Raw genomic sequence first — 16,607 nt, forward strand, 5'->3', positions numbered from 1 at the left:
TTTTTTGTAATGTATTGATGTAATTTGTCTGCAATAGAGGGAAACATTGGACTCGTTCAGACTTGCACATTATTTTGAAATTCTTCTCATACAGTAGCTATTACAAAGTATGTGAGATGCTGGTTATTCCTGGATTCAATAGATTGATTGGCTGGGAATTGATTAGTCATCAGACTACGTTTGGGAACAGTTAAATACTTCAGCTAGTAGATAAAAATGTGCATTTTGTAGCGTTTAAGGAGCATAGGGGAATTGTTTCATTGACCCTGTGGATACATTGCGATACCTTTTTTTCTAGAGGTTTGGTCTAGGGTTGTTTGGTTTTACTTAAGCAGACTGCAAGATGAGCTCGTGATCGGAGTGGGAGACTAGAGTGTCATTACACCAAGGCCACGCCGGCCGCGTCGTTCACTTGTTTGCTGTATGATTTCAAAAAACACACTACATCTGACATCGTCTCCACTTACCCATTTCAGTTAATCCATCTTTATAAAGGGGAACTGATGAAGGCACCATAGAAAACTGCTCCTATATGAAAATATGCTCACTGGGAAGACAAGTGGCTTCTTGCTCCTGGCTAGTCATTTCATGGAGCAGGAGCTGGGACCCACACCTGCCCCTTCTCAGGCGAACATCCTGTGCTGTAGCATCGGTCGATCTCAGGTGCCCTCTTCTCTGCTGAGCCGGGGGAACACCCTCCGACTGGTTTGCGAGCTGAGGACTTGCTCTGGGAGTCCTGCGAGGCGGTGGCTGCGGGCGGGGAGGAGCGGTCCCGGGGAAGGCCCGGGCTCTAAGGACCGCAAAAACCAGCCTACAGTTAGAGCATCTACATTTAGCATCAAGCGCTGTCAGGGCTGTTAGATCTACTGTGCTTTTGTTAGTCCGGTCCGTAGTTACAAACTAATACAAATATTTCAGTAGAGAAGAGTCGGTAGTTGCGCAGCAGCCTGGGTGGGCAATGCCCCTCCGTTGCAGCCGGCGGCTTCCCTGCGGACCAGCCGGCAAAATCAGTTGCAAGAAACTGGCACGTTTCCAAACAAGCGCTATTCATCCCTTCATTATCACAAATCTTTGCTGTCACTTCTTAATCAACTCTTCATTCATAATTCTACTGCTTCTGTTTTGTTTACATTTCCAGAATGATTGATGTAAACACGCTTTATGCTCAGCAGTTGTTTTGCATGAAGATTAAAACGGTAGCAAGCAGTTTGTAAGATACTGAGTCTTGTCGGAAAAGGAGCTCAGAAGACAAAATCTTGTAGCAGGACTGGGAACTCAGAAATAAGCCTCCTTCATCCAAATTATCCCTTTTTCTGCCTGATTCCTTGGAACCAAATTTAACCAAATTTTCTTGCTTATGAAGGGCCAGCATTACTAAAATCGTTCTGCCTTCTGCATATGAAGGAAAATTTGTCCGGTGTCATAGCCTGCAAAAAGAAAACGAAAGGAGTCTTCTGCATAGGCAAGGAGAAGCAATCGGGCAAGGCAATGGCAGGAAAATTAACTGCCACCATTTTGGCATAGGTCAGTTGCTTCCCTATGTCTATTTATTAATTGTCAGGCAGGCAAATTCCCGTCACTGCTTGTTGTGTTATCAAGCTAATGGCAAGAAATTCTCTTTCGTGTGTCGTCCAAATAATGAACATAAAACCCGGTATCTGAAGACCTGGGCCATGATGTTTAATTGTGTTTAATGCCATCTTTTTCTCTTCCTGTATGATTTGCTGCTTAATTTTGTAACTTGTAGTTAAATTAAACCCTTCATTCTTCTGGTTAATTATTTACTTTTATTTTCGAGCTTTTGGCTTCCTCCCTCTTTATCTCCAGGTCCCATTACCGTTTTCTTTTAGCCTCCTTCTTCCTTATATTTGCACGTCCATAAGGATCTGAGGTTTTCATTCCTAGCAGCCAAAAATCCTCCCCCGACTTCTGCTGGACTTGAGTGTGAGTTCAGCACTTCCAAAATTCAAACTGCTCTACATAAGGAAATCAGTAGCTCTTCGGGAATTGCTGTTCCAGTCAAATCCCCCAAATCAAAATTCCCTGGATTTAACCTGCAGATCCACAGAATGATAGTGATACTAACTTATGCAAATGTTGAGGCTCCTGCTTGATGAGTGTTGAGACTTCGTTCATTACTCTTTGTCAAATATGCTTAAGATCCATATGTGTCACAGTAATTAAAGCGTGTGTGGTGGGGAGGGGGATAAAGAAGGGTGACTAAAGAGACCGTTACTGAATAGATCGAGGAACAGAGCTGTGTTTTGCTGCCGTCACCTTTAATATACTCAGAAGCTCTGATATGGCCTAATCTGTTAACGTAAATTGAAAAAAGTCATGATAGCAAAAATGAATAAGGAAGGAGTGCACCAGGAGGCAGAAGTATAATTAAAAAAGCTCCCTTTATCTAAAAATTTCATTAAAAACAAAGAAACACTCAAACACACAAAGATATATAGGACATAAGTTTTAATTAAAAGTGCAGCTGCTGCTTTGCAGTCTCGGCATAAAGCACACATTTCTCTCTTCCAAACAACTATTGTCTGGCTCTAATGCTTCGCTCGGAACACCTCTGGGTCTGACAATACCACAAAAATTCACAACGAAATATAAAGCTGATCAGAGCTCCGTGCCAGGAGTCCGGGAGAGGGAGTGCAGCTCCGTGTCCCTCCCTCAATTCAGAGTGAAGGCTGAGCGTCCGCACCGGCACCGCGGGTCCTGGGGCTCTGCCGCAGCCCGGCCGGTACTGGGCCAACGTCTGGGACCATGGCGATGCCAACCCTGGGCATTTTGAATCTGGAGCTGGCGTGGGTTTTTGAGGGGGGGGGGGGGGGCAGTTGAGGCACGAAAGTCCTGAATATTAAGCTAATGCAAAGCCATACAGCACCATAAACTCACTAATTCAGTATTTAACAGAGCCAGAGTTCGTTGGTTAAACTGACTCTTTTTGAGTGAATTTAATTTTGTCAGGAATGAGCAGGTTATAGCATTTTACTGGATAAGTAAGGGCCACGACGGTGATCAGAGGGCTGGAGCACCTCTACTATGAAGACAGGCTGAGGGAGTTGGGGTTGTTCAGCCTGGAGAAGAGAAGACTCGGGGGAGACCTTATAGCAGCCTTCCAGTATCTGAAGGGGCCAACAAGACGACTGGAGAGGGACTTTTTACAAGGGCATGTAGTGATGGGATGAGGGGTAATGGCTTCAAACTGGAAGAGGGGAAATTTACATTAGATATCAGGAAAATTCACTCTGAGGGTGGTGAGCCCCTGGCCCAGGTTGCCCAGAGGAGCCGTGGCTGCCCCATCCCTGGAGGTGTTCAAGGCCAGTTTGGACAGGGCTTGGAGCAACCCGGGCTGGTGGGAGGTGTCCCTGCCCAGGGCAGGGGGGGGACACTAGATGATCTTTAAGGTCCTTTCCAACCTAAACCGTTCTGTGATTCTATGAAGTATAAATGTTTCAGCTTTCAACAGGTTTGGGAACGTGGGGATAAGACTCTAGAGGCATATGGGGACTGTTTCCCAAACAAGTTTTGGAGTAAGAATAAGGAGTTACTCTGAAGTGGAGATTTTAGAAGTAAGTAACCCGTTGGCCCTGGGAAAACCCATCAAGAGTCTTGGCCCAGCTCTGTGGGCATCTTGCTCTGGTACAGTAAAAATATTTGTAAGCATCAGTCATTTTAGGCAAAGATTTCTGATGTAACAAAGCACGTTTTCTCCCAGCTCTGCCTTTCAGATTTTCTGCACTAGTCAAGATTTGATTTATTTCTCTTATCTGTAGATTGAGATTCTCACAAAAATATATGACGTCTGGCCATTGACTCTTTAAAGAATAAACTTCTCCTCTCAAAGGTCATGTTTCTCCTGCCAAAAATTACCCATCAGTAAAATTATGGACTCGATAATTTCCCTTTGCACATTGAGAAGTTATGTTGTAGGAATAAGCTTCTTTAAGAAGCTTTGCACACTTGCATTCTCAGCTGAGATAGCAAACTTATCTCCAGGTCAGATTGTAGTGATTTTCCACTTCATTGGACCAAAACAAGACCCTACTCAGCATTTACATCTTCAGAGGGGGAGCAGGATAAGGCCTCCTGCTGATCTTTCCCATAGGGATGACACTTCCCCATGGGTATTTCACAGTTACTTTCACTAGACAAACCTTAGGAACTTTCCAAAATACTGGAGCAGCTGCAAAATTGTAGGAAGTCAAGTTGGAGCAAGAATAATTTTATCTCTTTGGTTACTTTTGTAGTTTACGTTGGTCTCTTGTCTCATTCCAGATCATTTGATGAATGCACAGGCAGAGCTCTGGAAGATACTGGTGCATTGCCAGGAACTTGCTTAGAGATGGATCAGAGGAATTTTGAGACATTTTCAAATTTTTATTTTTTATTTATTTATTCATTTAAATGCTGTTTATTGATTTTCCCTCTTCAGTTTTTGAAGAGCAGACCTGTCACAAGTGTCCTTCATAAATCCTCACATCTGGTTTCTCACATAAATTTGAGCCAAAAAATTGTTAAGAAAACGTTAAAGTAATTTACATTTCTGCCAAGGATCCTAACCTCCCCTCTTCATAAACAGCACAAACATGTCAAGGAAAACTCCGGAACAAAGGCAGTCTGTTAAAAAACTTATTGCCTGCTGCCTATAGACAGTCTTGATGGGATGAAAATGAATCATATCTCCCTGTTATATCTTACTTAGCAAATTTTTCACAGTGAGAGCCAAGGTTAGCGTTCTCTGGTCCTGTATTAAAGTCAATCTCCTTGGCACCGAGACAGACAGAGACACCAGTGTGAAAAGCAGAAAACAAGCAAACCAGCCTCGTCCAGTAAAATTCGGGAGACTCCTCCCCGTGGTAACCTCTGGAGGACCCAGAAGATGTTATGACTTTCACTTAGATGAGCACGGGGCAGGGGTGCAACACCAGTGCTGTGGGAGCATCGCCGGGACGCCCCGCGTTCACGGCTGTGGCTGCTGCAGCAACTGCCAGTGCCCAGCGTAATAAAAGCTTGCAAAAAGCAACGTTACTGTTGCCACCTGAATGACTTTGACAGAAAAAAGCGTTTTACGAAATTGGGTTCCATGATTAACGAAAGACTGAGGTTGCCGTTCCCATATTCTGATGGCTTCTTTACCCTTGTTTGCCTTCCAGTAAGCACTTTTGTGCACCACAGGCATTTTTTATACTCATCTGAGCCAAGAGAACACTCTTCCTGCCGCTGTTTTGGCACCTCCGAGCCCCGCCTGTGTCTCCATTTTAGAAAGTAATCCACAGCGTTTGCTCGGAGCACAGCCCTATTGCCACCCCTTGAGTGAAAAACTGGATTTTATTTGGGCTTATATTTCCTCCACAGAGTACTGTATGCTGCATGTCAGGCTGGGGGTAACCCTTTATGTATGTAATATCCAGAGGATGTTGTGTACGCAGCAGAGATAGCAGCTCTTTTCCTTTTCTTTTTCTCTATTAGCCTCCAGTGTACAGTGCATTATATGAAGTTCTTCAAATCATGGCTTAATATAAGCCACAGAGTTATGTTCGTGTCTTCACATTTTGGCCAGTAAACCTAATTTAACCTAATCTATCTGTTCTGGTTGATCTAAGGAGCTTCAGAAATGAGTGTTGGCAAATACAGTCACAGAAAGAAAGTAATAAAAGTTAATTTTGTTGTTAACAAATATCACTGTTGGTGAACAAGGATTTGTGGAGGTCATTTGGGAATCTGATACGTGTGATTTCATTGCTTCAGTTGTTTGATAGGGATCTTGCTGGTTTACAGTTGCTGTTCTGGCTGAGCTTCGTAGCAGTCACTTATTAAACTGCATGAAAAGCATACAGTGTTATATATAATGGACGTTTTTAGCTGAAGCAAACTAGTGAGGGTACAGGGGCTGAGTCCATCAGTTGACTAAGCGATTCTGTGTTTCAGGTGCTACCCGGCTAACGTCTGATTGAGTTCGGAATACACAATTGGTACAGAAGAATTTTAATTTGGATCCTGAAGCCACTGCATGGTTTCAAGAGGTCTCATCAGAAAGCTGAGCAACACACATGAGAACAAAGTTACCTGAGCATCTCACCAAGCGTAAGGACCAAATGAAGAGCTGCTTTCCAGCCTGCAGATTGGGTAAGGCAGAGAGACCCCACCAGGGGAGTGATGCTGCCCGCTGCCCGCAGGGAGGGCTCTCGGGGTGCGGGGAGTACAGTTACTGGATATATTGACATACTTCAGTGTTATAGATGATGGCAAGGAAAAACATGCCAGTGCTGTAGCTGCCGTACAAATAACTCTGGTGCTGAGAAGCTTCAGAGGCCCTTGAGTGCAATTGCTGAGAGTCTCCATGCCTCCCATAACTCCGACCCCTGCGCGGGAATCGCCTTGCAGTTCGAATCACTCCTCACTCACAACTAGAACTGATCAATGGTGTTTCTGAGATAATTGAAAAAAACCTCCCATTTCCCCACTCTTTCTTTCTTGAGATACTGCCATTAAAGCTCTGTGCAAATTCTGACTTTAAAAAGCACCGATACTCGGGCTCCAAGGAAAATCAGTGTCTGCTCACTACACGTACCGAAACGTGGGTGGCAGGTAGGGCATTGCTGCGCTGAATTGCGGGTGCTGGTTGCAAGGGGCTTTGCTTTTGAATTTCCAACTGTTTGAGTTCCATCTCTGTAAATTGTAAATAAAGTTCCTATCCAAGTGGGAATCAATGCTTTTGTTGGTACAGTCCTCATGTCTGAGGTATTTTTCTTTACAGGTGAATGCTGTGTAATTCGGTAATCAGTATGGCAGCTGAGTTATGATGCTTGAAAGTGCAGTATCTGGATGAATAAGCTAATGACTTTGATGAAATATGAATAATCATCAGTCAGATATTGCAGTAGTCAGAGTCTTTACAATTAACGATAGTCAATAATAAATAAATAGAGATAGACAGGTAAATGTTTTTGCAACACGTTTGGATTGTTGATCGTGGAAGTTTGCTTACTAATCATTAACTGCAGCTGCCTCACAATCATCTTATTTCATACCTTCATGCTGTGAGAATATCAGTCTTTGAAAGTTTTGAAAACATTGTCTTCTAGTATAAATAGTGCTTATCTGACATCTCGCTAGGTCTTCTTTTTCTTTGGTTTAAATTTAGCAGTAGTGACCACATCTGGCTTCTGAAATGTCTGTGGCTCTGCCCAAATGGAAGGGACTCTTCTCACTGAGTTTAATTAGAACGTAAAGAACAGGCAGACCCCAAGCACCAGACAGACCCACAGCTACTTTAAACAAGATCACAGCGTGTTTAATCTTAGTTATTTAGCTATTCCCCGTGGAGAGGGTTTTGAAGTCTGTGCCTGGAGTGAGTTCGCAGGGTTATCTCTACCGCTGCTGTTTCCCATGCACTCACTCCTATGTGGAGATCGTTGCGAACCAAAACCTCAGGCAAAAACTCCTGAAACTGGTGTGCAAATAGAGAAGTTTGAAATCTTCAGTCACAGGTGTATGATTTTGCTTGTCTCTAAGACCGGGATCAACTCTCAAATTTGTGCTTTGAGCCCTAAAAACTTGCGTTCAGGAAGTCTCTACCCATTTTGTTGTTGTTGTTGTTGTTTTGATAAAACCAAATCTATTAAATACTCTCCAATTTATTGGAACTAACTTTTGTGCAGTAAAAATGTTATCCATCAGCTTTGTCTTGTAATCTACACACTGCGTGTTTTCCTGCCTGTCCAAAGAGATTAATCAGAGAGATAGCTGAAGTTGTCAGTTAGTTACTGGGTGACTATCGTTATATCTTTCTTTTCTTTTCTTTTTTTTTTTTTTAAGTGGTAGTAAAAATGGCTATACATTTAATTGAGTGAAGGAGAAGTTTAAATCAGAGCCTGATAACTTTGTGCAGAAGAATATGTTAATGACTTGACACTCGTGCTAATGTTAATTAGATTATTCTGAAATAGAAGCACATGTTTCTAACAGTTGGCACACTTTGTCGGTATATGAACAGCAATGTTTATCTCCTTGCTAGTTTCCTGATCTTTCAGTATGAATAATTGAAACATTTTAGTACTGGAAACTCAGTATTTCATCTCAGGCCAAACTTAACACATTTCGTTTTATTTTTAGGCAGAAATGCAGCAATACATCAAAATAATGAGAGTTTGTAAATCCATGGATATGCTTCTATGATTACAGCTGAAAGTATTTGTAGGAAGAAAGCCTCGCCATCTTTTCTGTGCTATCTTATTAAATGGGTCCTTCTAAACATTTTCCATCTAGGCTCTTCTTTTGTTTAAAGCTACTGAATCGGGTAATTCATCATTTATATTCTACAAAGATGCAGAACTGTGATCAATAGAAATTGAGGGCACTCAGTATCTTTTAAATGCTTGTAGACCCTCTACATTGTATACAGAATTTGCTGCTTCAGAGAAGAATCCCAAGTGATCGAGTGATCGACCAAAAGGATATGTTTGTAGTTTTTGTCTTTCTCAGCAATTTGCAATACTTGTCAGACAACCACTTTACTGTTTAAAGATCAGACCCCACCGATATATGCCATGTTGCAGTCACGTTCAAGTTTTCCAAAACTTACTTTGAATATTTTTTTTTCTCTCCTAAGAGCTCTCTACCAGTCCTGAGTGGTTCATTTCCCTGTAGCTTACATATTAAGCGCAGATGTAAAATGCTTGTACTGATAGGTAGGTAATGGTCAGCGGGTCGTATTTACAAATAGGGGTGAAATGGGGGTGTTTTAACCCAATTGAAAGGTCTCTTGGCTTTGACATGAAGTATGCGGAAAAAGCCTCTTTGGTCACACAGACTGACTGGGGTGACCTCTTTCTGCTGCAGTACCGCCTTCCAAAAACCTGCATTTGGTGGGGTTTTTGCAACACTGTAATTCTGTGCTGAAAGCCAGGAATGGCTTGCCAATCTCCGGCAGTTGGCAGCAGGATTCCTCCTTTCCCACATAGTAATTCCTCAGGCAACACCCCGCCTTAGGCACGTGTACTTTGTATTTCCAGTGCAAACCCTGTGCTCAGACTTGAACCTGCTTCTTCCCTACGTTGTGTGGACAGGAGCCCAAGTTTGAGTTGGGACAAAATCTAGAAGGGCCGAGAAGGAAAGCTCAAGCCCAGACTGTTTGTCAAAACCAGTGGAACTGGGTGGTCTGTGGGCAGTGTGTCCGCAGAGAGCTGGGGCAGAAAGGATTGCGGTCTCTTACCCGTGTCCTGGTCCGTGGTTAGGACCCAGGGCAAACCTAGAAATGAGTCGATGCAAAAACTGTATTTCCAGACCAAGGCATTTAGTGGAGAATTTCTGAACTTCTTCAGATATTTTACTTCTTGACGTAATCTGCCAGGCCGTCTATCAAGGACCTTCAGAAAACAGGAATAAAAAAAATGCAAAATCTGTTTCGTTTAAGGAATTCATAAATTTTACCTGACTTTATCTCTGAAATGTCATATTTCTTCAACAGACCTGAACTAGAACTGTACTTGGATCTCTTTTGGATCAAAGGCTCAGGTTTGCTTTCAGTGTAAGGGTTTTATGTGAAACCTCAAAGAAAAAGTCGAAAGCTATAGCTTGGAAACCATGGCCGCTTTCTCCCTTCAAACTGTATTTTTAATTCACGGTGACCCTTAATGTAAGAGGAAAGGCCAAAAAAATCGAGACACGGGCATTTTTATTGAAAGCTGTGGGAAGAGAGGGTATGCGTGAGCTTTCCAAAATGAAGTATTATACAGGCAGCCCAAATGGCAACTGTCAGGTCAAAAAATAGAGAACAACCGTACTCTATTTCTGCTTACTCTACTCTTAGATTATGCTGAATCCGAGCAATGGCAGTCAACTTGGGTTGCTTTGAGTTTCACTGTCAGGAGGTGGAATTAGCAAGTTTTTCAAAGGGGACAAATTTTCATTCTCAGCTGCTTTCTCAACTGAATGTCAATATTCTCATTCGTTTCAGTCTTGTCCAGTGTTGTTTAAGTTCTTTTTCTATATACAGAGGAACAGTGTGACAGAATAACTTCTTGAAGGTTTTGTTCTTTTTAAGGATCCTTAAGGGAGGAGCTACTCTTTTCTAAATTTCCAAGCAAGAAAATCAGAACCAGTCTGACACCTTTACAGAATTAGGTGGTGATTATGAGTGAACGAGGAAGAGGGAAATTGCCCAAGTCTTTTTTTCTGAAGCAGAAATTTCCACTTAGTATAATACCAAATTTTGTTGCCAAGTAATGTCTCATACAGACTTAACAGCTAGTTTGTAATTGTTTTCTTTTATCTATGTGACTAATGAAATGTACATGATAAAGGACTGTACTAAGAGGCAAGTGAGGATATTAGGAGTTTTTATATGTCACAAGTTTTATATATTAAATGTGGAAATTAAATTAGGCTTCAGTCTCCCAGAAATTTATATCTTGGCCCTTGTTATACTTCATATATTTAATTAAAATGATAATATATTTGGCTGCAGTTGTAAAATTATCTTAAAAGAAAGTAATTTCTTCTGGGGCCTTATTTGGGTTGTGAATTAAAAGATGTAGAGATGCAGAAATAATAACAAGGTCTGTTGGGAGAGTGGTCAGAGCCTATTGTTGAGAGTTTATTTAGACCTCTAGTAAATTCAGATTAAAATGTCTGCCCAAATTAAGGTTGCTTATAATTGTGGCTGCTGCATTAGCATTAGAAACAGAAACATCTTCCTGATGCGTTTCCCTTGTTTAGCCGTTACAATTACAGTCCCAGAACTCTGCTTGGAGTTTCATAAATCCCGGAGTAACACACTAATGGATCCCTTTCCTTTATCTTTTAGTGTAGTTAAAAGTAGAGCTGTCTTTTCAAAGACACTGTGATTGGAATGACTTATGCTGACCAGTTCCAATTTTCTCTCCTTGTAAACTCTATTTAGTGTTACAAAAACAATTCAAAGGCAGATTGTAGGTGCCACACATCTCCTCTGACCTTTAAATCAAATTTAGTATTTCACTCTGTAGTAGGCCACCAAGCAAAACTTGACAGCTTAATAAAGTGGAAATTTTAGGCAATAAATCTAAGAATTCTTCCATCATTCATGAGAAAAGAGATCAAAGCTGTGCCTTATTGTTGAATATCTCCCAAACAAGAGCTTCTGAAACTTGGGTAGAATAAAAACTTGTATTGTCAGAAGTGAATTCTCCTGCCCTAAATAATATATCAAGGAGCATCCTACTGTCTGCTTCAGCTCTGGGATCGCCTGCATGACGTGCAGCAGTCATCCCCAGTAAGATCAATTAATGCAATGCTCTGACTACATTACCAATGATGAGCTGCAAATTTCAATGCACACAATCCCGAAAGAGCTCCCTTCCCCCCAAAAAAGAAAGGCTACGCTTTAGAAAAATATTTGGTCAAATACCAAATAATTTGGGTCAAACTGTGCAATAACGTAGCTCCCCATAATTCATGTAAAATGATGTTTCCCTACTCTGGGCTTAGTGAGAAGAATTCTTGTCAGTCCTTGTCAGGAGTAACGTGGTGCAGATATTTATGAAAACAGCTGCACATTTTTTTTTACTGACAAAGCAGTTTTACAAAAATACCTTTTTTTGACAGTGATATGTGGCCAAGGTTATGGGCATCGCGAAAGGCGCTTGAGGTAATGACAATGGGAAATGCAGCTCTGGGATTTAAAGCCAGAACAAAAACCAAAGGGAACAATTGAAATGTTTGAGACTGCATCGCAAACAAACATCATTTCTAAGTAGAATTAAAAAAAAAAAAGCCCTTCAGGTGCAAAACCACTAGGGCAGAGAAGGTCTGGCTTTCATTCAGGGAACTGTGTGATTATATGATCTGCCTGACGCGTGTTCTTCAGTGACCCGCTAAAGCAAGACCTGATGCCCCATAGAACAGGCAGGAATGACGTTCAGCTGTGCAAAACCACACGCCGTATACCTGCCTCTCACGAAGCCAGAGCTTTCCCTCGAAGCCTTCCTGTGATTCACCGCGGTTTGTTGCCCTCTTACTACAGCCATTGTATTTTTATTACATTGCATGTGCTGTATCCCATTCGATTTCTCCCCAAATGTTACCGCCTGTGACTCCACAGCTCCTGTGCGAATTTATGCACTCTTTTTCTTAGTCATTCCCCAACCAGAGGCTAAGCTAGTCTGGAAAGACATTTCCCAGCAGCTTACTGAAGACATGAAAAAAAGCCAAAGTGTTAGAGTTAGGCCAGCGAGTAACAGCGCCAAACGAGCCACTGTCCAATATATCCTTTAATAGCATTTGTCACCAAATGCTTTTGAAGATCAGGTCTGTCTTGATCAGGATTTAGCAATTAAAAAACAAACAAACAAACAAACAAAAAAACCTGCCAAAAACCCAACCAACAAAAAACCCAAACCTAACCATGTAATGTACACAGCAATGGAAAGATGTGCCTGAGGGGTTGGGCTGGAGACGTTGGTACTGTTTGTCTTTGGAACTGGCAGATTGTAGGGAGTGGTTGGTCTTTTAGTCTTCTTGAAGAAGGATAAACTGAAGCTCCCTGATTTCAGACATTCTACTTGTCTGGGAATACGTATTTTATAAAATACTGGGAGTTCTGAAGTAGACTTTTTTGTTCTGTGGGAGAATGAAACTCAGATCTTTTGAAATTGTTCAGGAAAGAGGGTGAGATCTGCCCCAGATACCCAGAGCTGCGCAATTAGGACATTTATCTGGACATCAGCAGACAGGATGCAACGTGACCTCAGATTTTCCATGTCTTATGTAAGTTCCCTTTCCCTCATGTTTTGATTAGAAATTTCACTTTGAACTTGGAAAATGTTCCTATTTCAATGAGTCAACATGTTCTGATGAGGAGAAAAGGGACTATTTCACTTTCGAGCGAAAATTCTCCTCTTTAGCTCCCGGGTGAACTAGTGTAGCAGTGTCCACAGTGTGGTTTTTCAGAACAAGGCAACATCTTTCCATACTTGTTATGCTTGCTATGTATCTGTTTGACCTGTGTTTCCCTGGAAGAACCTGCTTAGCTTAGAAAGGAATGTGAGAAGATCAAGTCTGCATTCTGCTCCTTGTAGAAGTCACCTAATGGGGCTTTCCTGGACTTACATAGGATGCAAGCCTGGGCTGGAAACCCTGTTCTTTGAAAGGAATGCCAGTGCTGCCACACAGAGACCCTCACTCCCGTTATTCTAAGTACTTAAAGCAGAGTTTAAACAAGTCCTAGGACCATTTTGCAGATCTTCTGTCTCAGGATGAATTTCACGGTAAGACAGAGAGGACAGAGGTTTCCTGTTTGCTTGCCAGGTTCTTTTGAAATAAATCATTAAGTACTTCTGTAATACTTGACCTGTGAATGAGCCTGGAAGTACCTCACTGTGTCCCCTCTAAAGAATAAAACTGGGCTTCAAACATTACAGATATGTTCTCTATAAATCCATGGACTTTGCTAAGGCATTAATCTTCCAGTGGGGATGGGAAACCATTATCCACCATATGAGTCACTTACACTGACAGTATCTGATAAAAATAGTAAAGGAATTGGAATTTGCTTTTATCGGTGTAGTATAAGTGAGAATTCAGAGGCGATCCATTGTTACTGTGTTCATTTATTGTCTATTATTAGCAAAAAATCCATTACTTCAATGGAAATATCAGTAGCGATGTATGTAATTACATTCCTTTTCTCCTTTTTTTGCATGCATGAAAGGGGGAGACTTACATTAAATGGCAGTAAAATCTGCAAATAGGAAGGGAAGGTGAGTCTGCAGGGAGAAGCACAGGGATCCACACCCCCTATATTTGTGGGAGCTGTTAAAGAGAACAAACATTTAAAGCTGGGAGGAAAATTTCCTTCCAGCCTGGAAGGAGAAGACATAAGGAAAGATGCTGGGGAAAAAGCAGATGACTTTTGAGGAGCCGTCGGGAGCTGCAGGCTCCCCTGAGTGACTGCGTGTGTTCATTTACTCTCCTGTACTGCTGCGGAACCAGTTGCCAACATCTGTTTTTAAGCCCACGTACTATCAGTCCCACTGTGTGGAGATGGTTTTGCAGTTATAGTCAGTTGAGTGGGCAAAAACGAGTGCCAGAATGATGACCAGACTATTTGAGATGTGCACTATAGGGTAATATCTTTGTATGGGAGTCGGGGACAAAGGCTGAACTGGCGGCCGATCTGAAATAGTTATTCAAAACGACAGACTGAGACCTGCTTTTGTTGTAGCAAAGGCCTCCGAGAGGGATCTTTCGGTTAAGGAGAGAAGGAGATGGAGGAAGATACCTACCTACATCCCTCAGTACGGGACTGTGGCCCAAAATTTAAAGTTTAAGACATGTCTACTTTTCACACAGATCATAGAATCAATGTACGTGCTAGACTTTGTAGGATTCCTTCAATTTTTCTGATGATTTTTTTAAGCATCTACAGTTGCAGAAAATAAAAAAGAAAACAACCAAAAGCACCTTATTTCATTACAGAAAATACAAATTTTCTGTCAACCTTGCAAATAGGAGAAAAGGGCTTAAGTTCTTTCTTTTGGACATTATTCATAGAATAATAACAGATGAATTTGGTCCCAAAGTAAAGATATATTATTTCAAATTGGTCCTATATTTAAATATGAAATGAGCTGGCATTTTGTCATGTCAGCTAATGAAACTGCTGGGAAAAATCTGAGGATGAAAAATAGACAATTAAATGGGTTCTTTGAAAACAAAAGAGGGATTTGCATATCTCTTTATAATGATGAGTTTGCAGTTCTTTTCATCCAGGGTACCAACAAAGTGTAAATGTAAATCTGTAATGTGTCTGAGATCCAGAGCACTTCAGGTTACTGGGATAAGAGCGCTTTGTGTTACTGCTGTCATCTGCAAAGACAGACGCCTCAGGCTGGGAAACACTGAAAAAGTAACAGATAACCATTCCCTTTCATGATGCCAGAACTGTAATTCCATCAAATATTTGGCTTGCAAAAAAGAACTATAAGAAGTGAATACAATGGGTGCTGCTAAAAGCTCAGAACTCATTGCCTTAGGCGTTTGCGGTAATTGTAACACATTCCTATACTTAAAAAAAGGAGATACTGCAACTTCGGAGACTTTAACAGCTCCCATGGCACGTATGGGTGCAGGCAGGTCTAGGACACCGCAGAGGAACCGCTGTTCTGAGGCAGACCCCTGGTCGGTCCAGTCCTCTGCACAGCAAAGGAGTTCAGCGAGACTGGGAGACCCTGGTGAGAGAGGTGGGCTGTAGTCTCTGTGAAATGATGCCGAAGGTGGTGGCGGGGAAGGTTTTAAGGAAGTCTGGAGGAAAAAAAAAAAAAAAAGTTTGAATGGCACCATATTGCACTCTGATATTCCAGACGAGACAACTGTAATCAGGGTGTACCTGCACTAGGCACGGGACAACAGACGGCTCAGAGACGTACAGTTCCAGTAAAAAGGAATCTAGCGGACGACGCTCATATACAGGATGATACGGCAGCTTGCCGTGGCTAATGCTGTAGGAGCAAGGCAGGGAATAAAGACCAGGTCCAAGGCCCTGTCCCCTGAACTATTCATTTTTGCAGTTTCGGAAGGGATTTGCTGACACCTTTGTGCCTTGGATATAAAAATCTGCTGTCTTACTGTCATAGCAATATTAGTACCTGAGATACATTTTCATACAGCCATACGGATGATGGATATTATGTGTCTTCACAAGTTTGCCTTGCTAATCTTTCATGGTTTCCTAGGCAATGAAAAGGAAATGTACAATGGACCACAGATTTTCATTTAGTTTGCATTCAACAGTAATGGAAGTGTCTATATTGGCAATAAAAGAAAGAATATAGAATCAGAAAAATAAATAAGATACATAAGAAAGTCAGCCAGTACTGGTGGCCAGAAAACATAACTTTTATCTCATTTTTAATATGGGATTGAAAACAACCAAGCACAAAAGCAAAACACAGAGCAACCCCTTCCCAAACAAACAGAAATCTCTCCAATTTTTCAGCCAAAAAACATTGTTTCAAGAGACTTCAAATGCACAATTTGGCTTCTGGTTTTCCCATTTTCCTGGAAGAGATTCGGATGCCAGATGCATAATTTGAACTCTTTTGATGAAAATGATATTTTCTTAGAGAAAATGCTGGTTTTTAAACCACCATTCTCATTGAAGATTCCTGACTGCCTTCATCTTTTTGCTGCATTTTCTTGCATAAACTTCCATGGAATAAGACACTAACTACATTTGAAGGATCATTTTAAAGCATTAGCTTTATTTAATATTGTTAGACTTAGACTTACACCCCTCAGGTCTATGGAGAAAAGATTACCAAAAACGAGCTGATCTCCAAAAGACTGAACCCTGATGTCTTCTGGGGCATCTGCTGATCTAGTGATAAGCCTAACCATTTCCAATATAGTCTGATAGATAAGGCTTTAGAAAAGGAAACGAAGTAATCTCAATAGTTTCACTCTCACGATGTGTTTTATGGAAGGGTTTGTGCCGAACTCACGTTACATTTGCCATCAAGAATGTGCTTTCACGCAACTTTACAGCCCTGATTCCTTTAAAGCTGCTTCTAAACCATGGCTATTCCACTGACTCCAACGGCGTTGTTGCCGATTTGTCCAGG

The sequence above is a fragment of the Vanellus vanellus genome (assembly GCF_965231255.1).
Source record: "Vanellus vanellus genome assembly, chromosome: 15".
Classification (NCBI taxonomy): domain Eukaryota; kingdom Metazoa; phylum Chordata; class Aves; order Charadriiformes; family Charadriidae; genus Vanellus; species Vanellus vanellus.